Consider the following 14,425-nt stretch of genomic DNA (forward strand, 5'->3'; position numbering starts at 1 on the left):
AAAGTCACTTTGAGAACTCTGTTGTTATTGCCTCTTCCCATAATCTGCCGAGATATTTATACCTCGAGGTATCGTTGGCAGATTGAGGGTCCTTTAGTATAATCCCAGTAACTGCATCCTTCTTAACCACGTTGCCTCAGTGGGCGAGCTCCTCCAGTATGTCCTGAGTGCAGGCGTAACATTCCCCCGATTGGTGATGCAACTTCTCCACCTCTTTTACCCTCCTCTCCATCTTGTCTGAAACAATGAAACCCTGGAATATTGAGCAGCCAGTCCTGTCCTTCTCCAAACCAAATCTCTGGAATGGCCACAATATCGGATCTGAGCTTAACTACCTTAGCTATGTTGCGCCTTGTGTGGAAATTAGCACCATCAGCCCTTTCGTACTATGGTGTTTATTTCTCTGTATTTCCTTTCGTTTACATCTTTCGACCTTCCTCTCCCCCCGCCCCCCCCCCCCAAACACACATGCTGCCCTACTGCAGTGGTTCCCAGGACCTTGTCATTCTAGGTTAATCCCTTCCCTTGTAGCAGGAGCGAGCCTCCCTGTGAAGATATCAGTTCCCCTTGAGTTCAGGTCACCCCTGCTCCAGAAGATGTTCCAATGATTCAAGATCCTGTAACCTTGCCCCTGTACCAGCTCTTCAGCCATACATTCATCTCTGCTATCTTTCAATTCCTTGTCTCACAAGCACATGGGACTGGTGGTAACGCAGTGATTACAACCCTCAAGGTCCTGCTTTTCAGTAATTCCCTACTTCCATTGCTTACTCGTCAGGAGCTCATCCCTCTTTCTACCCGTGTCGTTGGTAGCAATGTGCACCATGACCTCTGGCCTCCCATTCTCCCAATTCAGAATTTCAAGCAAATGCTCAGAGATGTCCTTGACGCAGGCACCAGGGAAACAACCCCCCCATCCTGGAGTCTCGGACGCAGCCACAGTAACAACAGAGTTGAAATATCTTTACTAGAGAATCTTCCCCCAACTAGTGGCTCTCCTCCCATTTTCGCTCCCTTGGACTTTGCCCGACCTTGTTCTACAGCAGAGTCAGTTATAGAGACAGAGTCCTCCAGCACTGAGACAGGCCCTAGGGGCCAGACCGATCCCTGGCAACCATAATGTCCATCCATGGCAACCTCATTTCCCACCCCACACCCATATCCTTCTAATCCTTTTCTATCCATGTATTTGTTCAAATGCTTTTTAAATGTTGTTAATGTTCCTGCCTCAGCCACTTCCACTGACAGCTCATTCCGTATGCGTATCAGCATCTGTGTAAAAAAGTTGCTGCTAACGTTCCCTTTTATTCTTTCCCCTCTAACCTGAAACTGATGCCCTCTAGTCCTCGATTCTTCAACCCTGGGAAAAAGACTGAATACATTCACCCTATCCATGCCTCTCATGATCATATATGTTTCTAGAAGATCTCCCTTATGTCTCCTATGCTCTGAAGAAAAATGTCCCAGCTTATCCAACCTCTCCCAATAACTCATTGAGTTGTGGTGTTATAGACCTGGCTATCGCTGTGCTACTCCCCTGAGAAGCTATCCCCAACAATACACCAACTCTCCCTCCTTAAACATCCCGTATCCAACCCCATCTTGTCCCCTGCACGATCCTCAGTGGGTCCTGCTGATGCTCCAACCCAACCACGTGGACACCCACCTACCTAATGGAACCTGGACGTTTGAACAGGACAAGATCATGGGTGTATTTAAACGCAATGAATTCAAATCTGAAATTACATTTGGACTGAATGTAATGTAGAGAGCGTGAAATAGAGGTGGATGACCTACGTGACTTGCTGTATGGATACTGACAGTAGAATCTGAGGTGATCATGAGGATATGGAGGTAGAATGTAGGAGACAAGCTGGGACTGTATTGGAGTAGTTACGGTGAGAGGGAACAAATGCTGGATGCAGGGTTTCAGCAGCTGATGGACTGATGCTGAGGTGAGCCATCGGAAACTGAGCAAGTGGCCACCATCTAATAGGACAGAGAAACTAATCCATCCGCCTGAAACTGATTGACCACGTGGCTGTCAGTGACTCCAACACAAGTGAATGGAAACATTGCTCAGAGCCTGTTTCTGGAACATTCAACACAACCAGGAAATGGAAAATGAATAATTAGCTGAAATCAAGGCCATTACTCTGTTAAAGTCAAAAGTCATTCAATGTTCAGTCACTGAATATTCTAATCTGCAGAAAGGAATCTCCCAGATTCACAGCAGAAGGAGAAAACAAGCTTGGCAGAGACAGAATGAAGCCACCGCCTGCATCAAAACAGCTCAGAACAAAGAGGCTGAATTCGCAACGAACTGACAAGCAATCCAGATACTTTTAGAGTTACAGACCGAGTTCAGAATTATTCAGGAAACAGACTTACCATAAACACTGGTCAGTGGTGTGTGCAGGAAATCCATGAACTAGCTTTGTGATGTGCCATTTTTTCGTTGAGAAATGATTCTTTGTTTTTGCTAAGAAGATCAGATGTGTAGTTCACTGATCACTAGATTTACAAAGGAAACCTGATCAAGGACTCCCAGGTCAATTACACTGTTAGTGACAGCCCATCGCACACACCAACAACAGCCTGTTACACAGAGAACAGAACAGGTTCGAGTTTAACAGAGACATTCTCACAATGAGCATCTGCTGCTTTAATAAAAATGTTACCTGTTTGAAGAAAAGGAACATATCGCCAATATAGTGAGACTTTTAAACTGCCCAATGTAACTGCGGAGTTTTTTTTAACCAATTCGGTGATCACTGTTTCTATATATTTTGAAGCTACTTTGAGCAGGGTATGTATCGTGGCTCGGTGTGGACTTGCTGGACCAAGGGTCTGTTTCCACACTGGAGGGATTCTATTCAATACAATTGTCAACTTGTCCCACAGCAGGATGGGTAAGGCCCGAGGGGACTCATAACCGGGCAGGGGTTGTGTCCCACAGCAGGATGGGTAAGGCCCGAAGGACGTCTGTACCGGGGATGGTCTGCTTCCACAGGAGGATGGGGAAGACCTGAGGGGAGCCTGTACTGCGGAGGCGTTTTGGCCCACGGCAGGATGGGTAAGGCCTGGGGGGTGTCTGTATTGGGGACGGGTTGTGTCCAACAGCAGGATGGATGAGGCATGACAGGAGTCTGTATCCAGGAGGGGTCGTGTCCCACGGCAGAATGTGTAAGACCGGAGAGCAGACTGTACCAGGGAAGGGATGTGTCCCAGAGCAGGATGGGTAAGGCCCGCCGAGAGTCTGTACCCAAGTGGGGTTTTGTGTCTCAGCAGGATGGGTGAGGCCTGAGGGTAGTCTGTAACAGGGAGGGGACGTGTCCCACAGCAGGATGGGTGAGGCCTGAGGGTAGTCTGTAACAGGGAGGGGATGTGTCCCACAGCAGGATGGGTGAGGCCTGAGGGTAGTCTGTAACAGGGAGGGGACGTGTCCCACAGCAGGATGGGTGAGGCCTGAGGGTAGTCTGTAACAGGGAGGGGACGTGTCCCACAGCAGGATGGGTGAGGCCTGAGGGTAGTCTGTAACAGGGAGGGGATGTGTCCCACAGCAGGATGGGTGAGGCCTGAGGGTAGTCTGTAACAGGGAGGGGACGTGTCCCACAGCAGGATGGGTGAGGCCTGAGGGTAGTCTGTAACAGGGAGGGGACGTGTCCCACAGCAGGATGGGTGAGGCCTGAGGGTAGTCTGTAACGGGGAGGGGACGTGTCCCACAGCAGGATGGGTGAGGCCTGAGGGTAGTCTGTAACGGGGAGGGGACGTGTCCCACAGCAGGATGGGTGAGGCCTGAGGGTAGTCTGTAACGGGGAGGGGACGTGTCCCACAGCAGGATGGGTGAGGCCTGAGGGTAGTCTGTAACGGGGAGGGGACGTGTCCCACAGCAGGATGGGTGAGGCCTGAGGGTAGTCTGTAACGGGGAGGGGACGTGTCCCACAGCAGGATGGGTGAGGCCTGAGGGTAGTCTGTAACGGGGAGGGGACGTGTCCCACAGCAGGATGGGTGAGGCCTGAGGGTAGTCTGTAACGGGGAGGGGACGTGTCCCACAGCAGGATGGGTGAGGCCTGAGGGTAGTCTGTAACGGGGAGGGGACGTGTCCCACAGCAGGATGGGTAAGGCTCAAGGGGAGACGGTACCAGGGAGGAGTTCAGTCCCACAGCAAGATGGGTAAGGCCCGAGGGGTTTCTGTACCAGGTGGGGGTTGTGTCCCACAGCAGGATGGGTAAGGCCCGAGGGGTTTCTGTACCGTGGAGCTGATGTGTCCCACAGCAGGATGGGTAAGGCCTGAGGTGAGTCTGTACCAGAGAGGGGACGTGTCCCACAGCAGAATGGGTAAGGCTCAAGGGGAGACGGTACCAGGGAGGAGTTCGGTCCCACAGCAAGATGGGTAAGGCCCTCGGGGAGTCTGTACAGGCGTGGGGCTGTGTCCCACAGCAGAATGAGTAAGGTCGGAGGTGAGTCTGCAACGGGGAGGGGTTGTGTCACACAGCAGGATGGGGAAGGCTCGAGGGGACTCTGTACCCGTGTGGTTGTGTCCCTCAGCAGGATGGGTAAGACCCAAAGGTCTTCTGTACCGGGAAGGGGTTGTGTCCCACAGCAGGGTGGATAAGGCCCGAAAGAGTCAGTACTGGAGCGAGATTATCTCCTACAGCAGGATGGGTCAGGCCCGAGGGGTGTCTGCACCATGGAGGGGTTGTGTCCAATAGCAGGATGGGTAAGGCATGACGTGGGTCTGTATCCGGGAGGGGTTGTGTCCCATGTCAGAATGTGTAAGGCTGGAGAGAAGACTGCATCAGGGAGGGGATGTGTCCCACAGATAGATGGGTAAGGCCCGAGGGGACTCTGTACCAGGGAGGGGTTGTGTCCTACAGCAGAATGGGTACTGCCCGAGAGGAGTCTATACCAGGAATGGATTGTGTCCCACAGCAGGATGGGTAAGGCCCAAGGTGAGTCTGTACCCAAATGGGGTATTGTCACTCAGCAGGACGTGCGAGGCCTGAGGGTAGTCTGTACTGGGTAGGGGTTGTGTCCCACAGCAGGAGGGGTAAGACCCCAGGGGAGTCTGTATAGGAGTGGGGTTGTGTCCCAGAGCAGAATGGATAAGGCCCAAGGGGAGTCTGTACAGGAGTGGCGATGTGTCCCACAACAGAATGAGTAAGGCCCAAGGGGACTCTGTACCCGATTGGTTGTGTCCCTCAGCAGGATGGGTAAGTCCCAAAGGTCTTCTGTACCGGGAAGGGTCTGCTTCACAGAGCAGGGTGGGTAAGGCCTAAGGGGAGCCTGTACCAGGAAGGGGTGGTGTCCCACAGCAGGGTGGGTAAGGGCTGGGGGGGTATCTGTACCGGGGAGGGGTTGTGTCCCACAGCAGGATGGGTCAGACCCATCGAGAGTCTGCGCAGGAGTGGGATTGTGTCCCACGGCAGGATGGGTGAGGCCTGAGGGTCGTCTGTATCGGGTAGGGGTTGTGTTCCACAGCAGGATGGGTAAGGCTGAAGGGTAGAATGTATCGGAGAGGAGTTCAGTCACACCGGAGGATGGGTAAGGCCCGAGGTGATTCTGTACCGGGTAGGGGTTGTGTCCCACAGCAGGATGGGTAAGGCTCAAGGGGAGACGGTACCAGGAATAAGTTCAGTTCCACAGCAAGATGGGTAAGGCCCGTGGGGATTCTGTACCGGCTAGGGGTTGTGTCCCAAAACAGGAGGGGTAAGACCACAGGGGAGTCTGTACCGGGGAAGGATTGCATCCCACAGCAGGATGGATAAGGCCCAAGGTGAGTCTGTACCGGGGAAGGGATGTTTCCCATAGCAGGATGTGTAAGGCCCGAGGGGAGTCTGTACTGGGGAGGGGATGTGTCCCACAGTAGGATGGATAAGGCCCGAGGTGAGGCTGTACCGGGGAGGGGATGTGTCCCACAGTAGGATGGGTTAGGCCTTAGGGGAGTCTGTACAAGAGAGGGGCTGTGTCCCACAGCAGGATGGGTCAGGCCCGAGGGGAGTCTGTACCAGGGACGGGATGTGTCAACAGCAAGATGGGTAAGACCCGAGGGCATTTGTAACGGTAAGGGATTGTGGACCTACTGCAGAATGGTTAAGGCCTAACGGCAGTCTGTACCGGGGAGGGGTTGTGTCCCACTTCAGGATGATTAAAGCCCGAATGAGTCAGTACTGGAGCGAGATTATTTCCCACAGCAGGATGGGTCAGGCCCGAGGGTAGTCTGCACCAGGGAGGGGTTGCGTCCCACAGCAGGATGGATAAGGCCTGAAGAGTGATCCAGAGCAAGGACCTAAAGAGAGATCTGAGGGGTATCATTTTCCACAGAGGACGGTTCATATACGGAACGGACTGCCAGGGGCACATTGGATTAAAGAACAATTACAACATGGAAAAGTCATTTGGGCAGGAACATGGAGAGGAGAAGGTTTGAAGGGCCATGGGCCAAACACAGGGAAATGCAGCTCATTCAGTACAGGAAACCTGGTCAGCGTTGATGAGTTCGGCCAGAGAGTCATGCAGCACAGAAACAGACCCTAAGTCTTGGGCTATTGGGGGAGTGGACTATCGTGACAAGGCATGTTGTCGAGACTGAAGTAAGTTAGGAGAGCTATGGATGGTATTCTGGACTGGAGCAGGGTTCAAACATGTTAAGAATTTGGTGAGAGGGGAGGAAAGTAAAGAGATAGGAACTGTTTTTAGCGTTAGAATGATTGAAGACACTGATCCACAAAACAAGTCATAGATACAGTTTGGGAGAGGGAACACAGAACAGAACATTCTTAGATGGCATTCCCACCCTCTCGTGGGAGGTCTGCTTTCCCCTCTGTTGTATTGATGCTCACTAAGACAGCACAGGCTGCTTAATAACTGTGACACTCCCGATGTTGCCTTTGTACAACAAACCTACAGCAAAGGCAGTGACTGAACCTGGGGTGTGTCTGTACTGAACTCCCCCTCCAGCACTATAGCTATGTCATGTCCTGTTAGCTGATGTTTGGAGCCCTCTCATTGCTCTCTGCTCTGTGCACTGTGAGTGATCTTACCCACTGCAGGATATATTGAAGGCTCCAGATCTCCCTGCCCTTTGTCTCTCTGGCTGACAAACCATCTTCAATGAGGTGATGAATGAGACACCCAGCAGCTGGGAATTCTATTAGGTCAGGACCTTCCTGAGTACCTACAGACAGATAGACAGAATGGGAAATTAGACTGATGCACTGAGGGCTACATATGTCAAATGGCACTGAGTCCCACAGAAATTTGGAACATCCCAGTCTCCATCGTCTCTCTAGAGTGGAGAATTCTGTTTGCTCAGGATCTGGAGTAGCTGCAAGAGCGAGGGACACTGTCAGAGGCAACAATTAGACCCACACAGTGAGGGATACCACATGGAGTTACTGAGTGATATCACCAGAGTGCAAGATCAAACAATTGTGCAGGAAGAAAGGGTTTTGATTCATATTGCATTGGGATGCACAACCTATGAGCAGGTGAATGATAGCCTAGTGGCATTATGTGAGACAATTTATCCAGAAACTCAGCAAATGTGCTCTGAACACAGGTTCAAATCCCATCATTGCAAACGATTGAATGTGAATTAAATGCTTCAAAAATATGTAATTAAAAACCTATAAGTGAGTGTTAAACAATTGCTGATGTTAAGAAAAATCTACCTGGATCATTCATGTCTTTAGTGAAGTAATCTAAGGTAGGTCCTTCCTCCGATTGTCCGAGACCCCGATAGCCCCGCCCTCCTGCACATTGACCTTCTCAAGATGGCGGCTCCGAGGCCCGCGTTCCCTCTTCCCTCAAATAAATGGCGGCCCTGACCCTGGGCCGCTTTCCCGACAGAGACCACCATCTCCTTATCCGGGCCTGGAGGGAGCGTATTCGGATTGTTTTCACCTATGTCCGCGTCTTGTGAATTCTCTCCGCTTCTTTCTCCCAATGAGGCTCCCCCAGTCCGCTCTCTGAAGCCGATCGTAGCCACACTCGGAGAAAGCTGCTCCATGTCTCGCCGTGTCTTGGTTATTGTGACACTGCGCATGCGCTTCATAGAAACCAAACTGCGCGTGCATCTGAGATCATCAGTGAGTTTATAGAGAATATTTATAACTCACAGAATCACGGGAGAAATATTAGACATTAACAATTACTCTGTCGAGTTACAGTAATAGATATGTCTAGCATGTAAATAGATTGTTCGGTCCAATTAAACCATACCGGCCAGGTATGTAAATTACCAATCGTTCCGGGAGTTTGAAAATAAGTTTGTTTCTCGAGTTGTGTAAATCGATTGGAAATATGTACTTTGTCAGATTTACATTTTGACTATTTCTAAAAATCTCACATTGTTTTATGAGAGAAGTCCAATGCTCCACTATGTCGTGAGAATGATCAATCCTGCAAAACAGTTTGCTTTCTGACCAATCCTGAAGCATTCACTCCCGAGAATGCTTTGGCCCCGCTCCTCACTCACCCTAGTTGGAGGACCAGACGCTGCTCGGTCCTCCAGGTCCGCCCCTTCCTCCCAATTGCAGAGTTGATTCAGGCGCGACTCAGCAGCTAAGCACCAGAAATATTCAGGGATAAGGGGAGTTGGAGTTGATGCCTTATGATGCGGTGAAAATATCCCGACACTTGGACCGAGAGGCCTGGGTTCAATTCACAGCTTGTGCAGGTGTGTATAAAAACAACTTTGAACAAGTTCATGAGGTAAAACAAGGGAAGTCAGGAACAGAGTAAAAACAATCGAAAATGCATACAATGTGGTGGGGCTCTCAATACTCAGATGATTTTAATCTATACCAAGTGTTTCAGGGTCCCAGTGCAGTCTGTGCCACTCCTCCTTGTGCACAGCCAGATATCACGATTGTGGGGCAAAGTGTTATGGTGGGATAATCCCTCGGTTTTGAAGTTGAAAATAGGTGAGGAGGAGTAGGGTTTTGTATGGAGTTACTTGTTCCCCTCCTGTTGCAGCATCTTATTATTGCCCTTGTCCATGTCTTGTAGAGATCAGTATCATTTCGAAAGCCCATAATACAAGATCCGTCACTCTGTTTAAGACAGCAGAAATCTCTTGTAGCAGTGTAGTCATGACATGCATGGACCTGTTGCAGTGCTTCAAACTCCATGAGACAGACATACTCTCTATGATTGACTGAGTTTGGAACTTCCTCTGTCGTTAAGACTTTATGCACTGCCTGCGCTCCTCCATTTCCCCTTTGCACATTCCCTTTCCAACCCAACCCACCTGCATTCTCCACAATTGGAGCTGTCAAGGGCAGAAGTCTGTGGAAGAGCGTCCCTAACCTTCTCTATCCTCCTTTTAAGATGTATTTTAAAATCATTCTCTTTAATCAATGTTTTGATCATTCATAAAGCACCTGAGGAGATTTGCCATTGTGAAAGTTCCATACAATGTAAGTAGTTGTTGTTATTGCCACACATTAGGAGAAACAGGAATGATATATTCAAAATTCTAACAAGAAAGTCACTGATAGGTGTAGTGTGTAGGCCACCAAATAATTACATCACATTGGGATGGGCAATAAACAAAGAAATAACTAATGCCTATAATAATCGTACGGCTATTATCATGGGTGATTTTAATCTACATGTAGATTGGTCAAACCAGCACAGTCAGAGCAGTCTTGAGGAGTTCATTACGCGTATTCATGATTGTATTTTTTAACCAGTATGAAATGGAACTGACAAGGGAGCAAGCTATCCAAGATCTGGCCCCTGTGCAAAGAGACTGGAATAATTAATGACCTCAGAGTTAGGAATCCTCTTGGAAGAAGTGATCACTGTATGGTTAAATTACAATACATATGGAGAGAGTGAAGATAAAATCTAATAACTGAGTCTTGTGCTTGAACACGGGGAACTATAACAGAATGAGAGAGAATCTGGCTGAAGTAGACTGGAAACAAAAACTTTATGGTGGGAAGTTGATGAGCATTGGAAGATTTTCAAAGACATTTTACAAAATGCTCAGCAAAGATATATTCCAGTGAGAAGGAAGGACTGTAAGAAAAGGCACACTCAGCGATGGGTATCTAAGGAAAGTGATCAAATTGAAAGATAAGGCATGCAAAGTGGCCAAAAAACAGCATGAAACTAGAACTTGGAAAACCTTTAAAAGATCAACTGAAAGCCACAAAAGAGCTATGAAGAAAAGTAAGATAGAACGTGAGAAAAGTAAACTAGCACAGACTGTAAAGACAGATAGCAAAAGTCTATATCTATATATATTATATGAGAAAAGAATGGCTAAAGTAAATGTTGGTCCTTTGGAAAATGAGAAGAAGCATTTAGATATGGAATATCACAGTGGAGGATACTAATATCTTTCCAGTAACTAGCAAAGAGACAATGCTAGGTGAGGAGTTGGAAACTCATTATTACGGAACAGCTAGTTTTAGACAGTTTGGAGGTAATTGAGCTAATGATAGAAAAGTCTCCTGACCTTGATGGAATTCATCCTAGGGTACTAAAAGAGATGTCAGGAGAAACAGCAAATGCTCTGGCAGTAATTTTCCTAAATTCATTGGACTCTGTGGCAGTCCCAGCAGATTGGAAAACAGCAAAAGTGATACCACTGTTTTAAAAAGGAGATGGACAAAAAGTGGGGAATTATATACCAGTTGGTTTATTCTCTGTAGTGGGAAAGATGCTTGGATCTATTATCAAGGAAGAAATAGCAGGGAATCTCGATAGAAATTGTCCCATTGGACAGAAAGAGCATGGGTTCATGAAGGGCAGGTTATGCTTGACAAATCTTTTGGAATTCTATGAAGACATTTCGAGAAAGGTGGACAACGGGGAACCAGTAGATGCAGCATACTTGGTTTTCCAAAAATCCATCAACAAGCTGCTGTGCAAGAGGCTGTTGCATAATATAAGGGTGCATGGCATTAGGGGAAAAGTATTAACATGGATAGAAGATTGCTTGACTAATAGGAAGCAAAGTGTGGGGATAAATGAGTATTATTGTGGCTGGCAATCATTGACAAGTAGTGTGCCTCAGGGATCGGTGTTGGGACTGCAATTATTTACAATTGATACAGATTCATGGGCGGCACGGTGGCACAGTGGTTAGCACTGCTGCCTCACAGCGCCTGTAGACCCGGGTTCAATTCCCGACTCAGGCGACTGACTGTGTGGAGTTTGCACGTTCTCCCCGTGTCTGCGTGGGTTTCCTCCGGGTGCTCCGGTTTCCTCCCACAGTCCAAAGATGTGCGGGTCAGGTGAATTGGCCAAGCTAAATTGCCCGTAGTGTTAGGTAAGGGGTATGGGTGGGTTGCGCTTCGGCGGGTCGGTGTGGACTTGTTGGGCCGAAGGGCCTGTTTCCACACTGTAAGTCTAATCTAATCTAAAACACTCTCAGGTTTGATGATTTGGAGTTGGGGACCACATGTAGGGTGTCAAAGTTTGCATGTGACACTAAGATGGTTAGCGGAACAAAGTGTGCGGAGGACTATGAAAATTTGCAGAGGAACATAGATACATTGAGTGAGTGGATAACGGTCTGTCAAATGAAATAGAATGTTTGTAAACATTATGTTATACTTTTTGGTTGGAGTAACATTAAACAAAACTTGAATGTTAAAAAGTTGCATCATTTGCTATACAGAGGCACCTGGGTATCCTTCTGCATGAAGGTTGGTCACCAGGTACAACAATCAATTCAGAAAGCAAATGAAATTTTGTCCTCCATTGCTAAAGGGGTTGTGTTAAAAGCAGAGGTTATGTTCCAGCTGTATTTGGATGCTGGTGAGGCCACACCTGGAGTACTCCATGTAGTTTTTGTCTCCTTGCTTGAGAAAGGATGTACTGGCACGAGAGGTGCAGAGGAGGTTAACTAGGTTGACTCCAGAGTTGAGGGGGTTGGCTTAAGAGAGACTGAGTAGATTGGGATTATATTAATTGGAATTCAGAAGAATTGAAACATATAAAATAATGAATGGAATGGATAAAATGGAAGTATCGAGTTGTTAGGACAAGAGGGCATCACCACAAGACTAGAGGCAGCAAAATTAAGACTGAATTGAGAAGGAACTTCTTGACCTCTATGGAATTCATTGCCCAGGGAAGTAGTTGATGCTAGTTCAGTAAACGCTTTTAAACTAAGTTAGATTTTAATAAAAGAAATAATTAATTAAGGGGCACGGTGAGAATGTGGGTAAACATTTCTGCATCCAAGAAATGATCATCCATCATGTTATTGATTGGTAGTGCAGGCTCGAAGGGCAGGATGGTCTTCTCCTGTTCCTAGTTGTTATGTTATACATTTCCTCCCTCACTCGTGACTTGGAGGTGTTGGTGTTGGATTGGGATGGACAGAAGTAAAATTCACAGAACACCAGCATAATGGTCAACAGATTTATTTGAAAGCACTAGCTTTGCTGTTTCTTCACCAGGTGGTTTTGAGATGGTGTCGTGTCATTTATAACTTTTGTCCCTCACTCTTGTAACTAATGAACAGCTACAAAAGCCGCGAAGCAGTGCGCATGCTCCAGCCAACAATGGGCCCCGGGGATTGATGTCAGCGGCGGACCAATGGAAAGGCAGGGACAGAGCTGGAGGACCTGGCCGGGCAGTTATTCCTCAGACCAATCAGACTGAATGAGGGGCGGGATTAGACGTGATCATGCTCGAGGTCAGTGCGGCATGTGTGGGCGGAGAGCTGTCGGTCAGGAAAGAAATAAACAGCCGGAAGCGGGGGGAGAGACATGGTGCTGGTCTGGGCTGAGAGATTTCACAGACATTTGGTGCATATCGGAAAATACAAATTTGAAACTTCGTCCCATTTTTGTAGTAAACAGGAAAATGCCTCATCTCGCGATTGACCCGAGTAAGCGCCGCCATCTTTATTCGGGGCAGCGATTCACTGGACACGTGCAGCCGCCAGCTTTGTAAGGGGCAAAGTTCAGAGGGGAGTATGTGCAGCTCTCCCTGATAGAGAGTCACAGGGCAGGATTTACACAGAGCACATTCACACCCAGGGAAATGGATTTTTTATTTCTGGATTTGTTTCGTTATTCATATAATTGATTTGGATACGGATAGAGGCGGTACAGTTAGTAAGTTTGCAGGTGACACCAAAATTGTCGATATTGTGGTCAGTGATAAAGGTTGTCTCAGAATACAATGGGCTGGGGAGTGGCAGATAGGGTTTAATTTAGATAAATGTGAGGTGCTGCATTTTAGAAAAGCAAATCAGAGCAGGACTGACACTAAACTGTAAGGCCTGGGAGAGTCTTGCTGAACAAAGAGACGTTGGAATGCAGATTCATAGTTTCTTGAAAGTAGAGTCACAGGTAGATAGGACAGTGAAGAAGGCATTTGGTATGTTTCCCTTTATTGGTGAGAGCATTGAGTAAAGGAGCTGGACAGGACATTGGTTAGGCCACGTTTGGAATATTGTGTGCAATTCTGGTCTCCCTCTTATCAGAAGGAGACACTGAAACTTGAAAGGTTTGAGAATTGATTTTCAAGGATGTTGCCAGGGTTGGAGGATTTGAGTTGCAAGGAGAGGCATAATAAGCTGGGGCCATTTTCCCTGGAGTGTCACAGGCTGAGGTGTGATATTATAGAGGTTTATAAAATCAGGAGGGGCATGGATAGCGTAAATAGACGAGGTGTTTACTTTGAGTTGGTGGAGCCCAGAACGAGAAGATACAGGTTTAACGTGAGAGGGGAAAATTCAAAAGGGACCTAAAGGGCAACTAAAATAGTTATATTTAAATAGGATTTGAATAGGAAGAGTTCAGAGGGATGTTGGCCAAGTGCTGGTAAATGGGAATAGATTAGGTTAGAGTATCACTTGGCATGGACGGTTGGACGGAAGAGTCTGTTTCGGTGCTAGTCATCTCTGACTGTGGGATCATAAAAGTGAACACGGCTCTGATTCCCCTCTGGTCTCCTTGATTTTCACTTGTTCATTATCTAGCTTCCTCAGTCTCTCATGAATGTATTTTTGCTCTGTTTAGTAATTTACTATTACGTTCACAGACCCTTTTGTAAATGAATTGTACACTGCTGCCCGGCTCCTGACCAGATCCTGCTCATTATCAAGTTTTTTTTTCCCCACAATATCTTTTACAGTCAAGAATTCTTTTTTTCCAAATAAGCGAGTGTATTTTCCTTCTATTTCTGACAGTCAAATTCTGCACCATTTTCATTCCCTATAATTCATATTGCACTCCCTGAAACATCGTGTGTATTTCTCCTTCCACGGACACCAGTGATCAATGCCAAAGTCATGGTGCCTGTGGAGAGTGTAATGTTTGACTTCCTTGTACTTTTGCAGTTTTTATGATGAAGGTGCTCCCACAACGTGGTTGGGTAAGAGACATAACAGTTTATTCACTCAGCTATAGTGAAGAGTAGAAAATGTCTGTACAAATCAACATGT

General features: G+C 47.5%; 1 long non-coding RNA gene across 1 annotated transcript in view; it reads right to left on the reverse strand.

The window, feature by feature from the left end:
- Positions 1-2,480, reverse strand: part of LOC132812486 (uncharacterized) — a 58,001-nt gene extending 55,521 nt beyond the window's left edge. Inside the window, exon 1 of the long non-coding RNA XR_009643675.1 lies at positions 2,392-2,480. This is a non-coding gene — a long non-coding RNA (uncharacterized LOC132812486). The remainder of the gene's footprint in view (positions 1-2,391) is intronic.
- Between the last annotated feature and the right edge of the window lie 11,945 nt (positions 2,481-14,425).

Source organism: Hemiscyllium ocellatum, unplaced genomic scaffold, assembly GCF_020745735.1.
Source record: "Hemiscyllium ocellatum isolate sHemOce1 unplaced genomic scaffold, sHemOce1.pat.X.cur. scaffold_276_pat_ctg1, whole genome shotgun sequence".
Lineage (NCBI taxonomy): Eukaryota > Metazoa > Chordata > Chondrichthyes > Orectolobiformes > Hemiscylliidae > Hemiscyllium > Hemiscyllium ocellatum.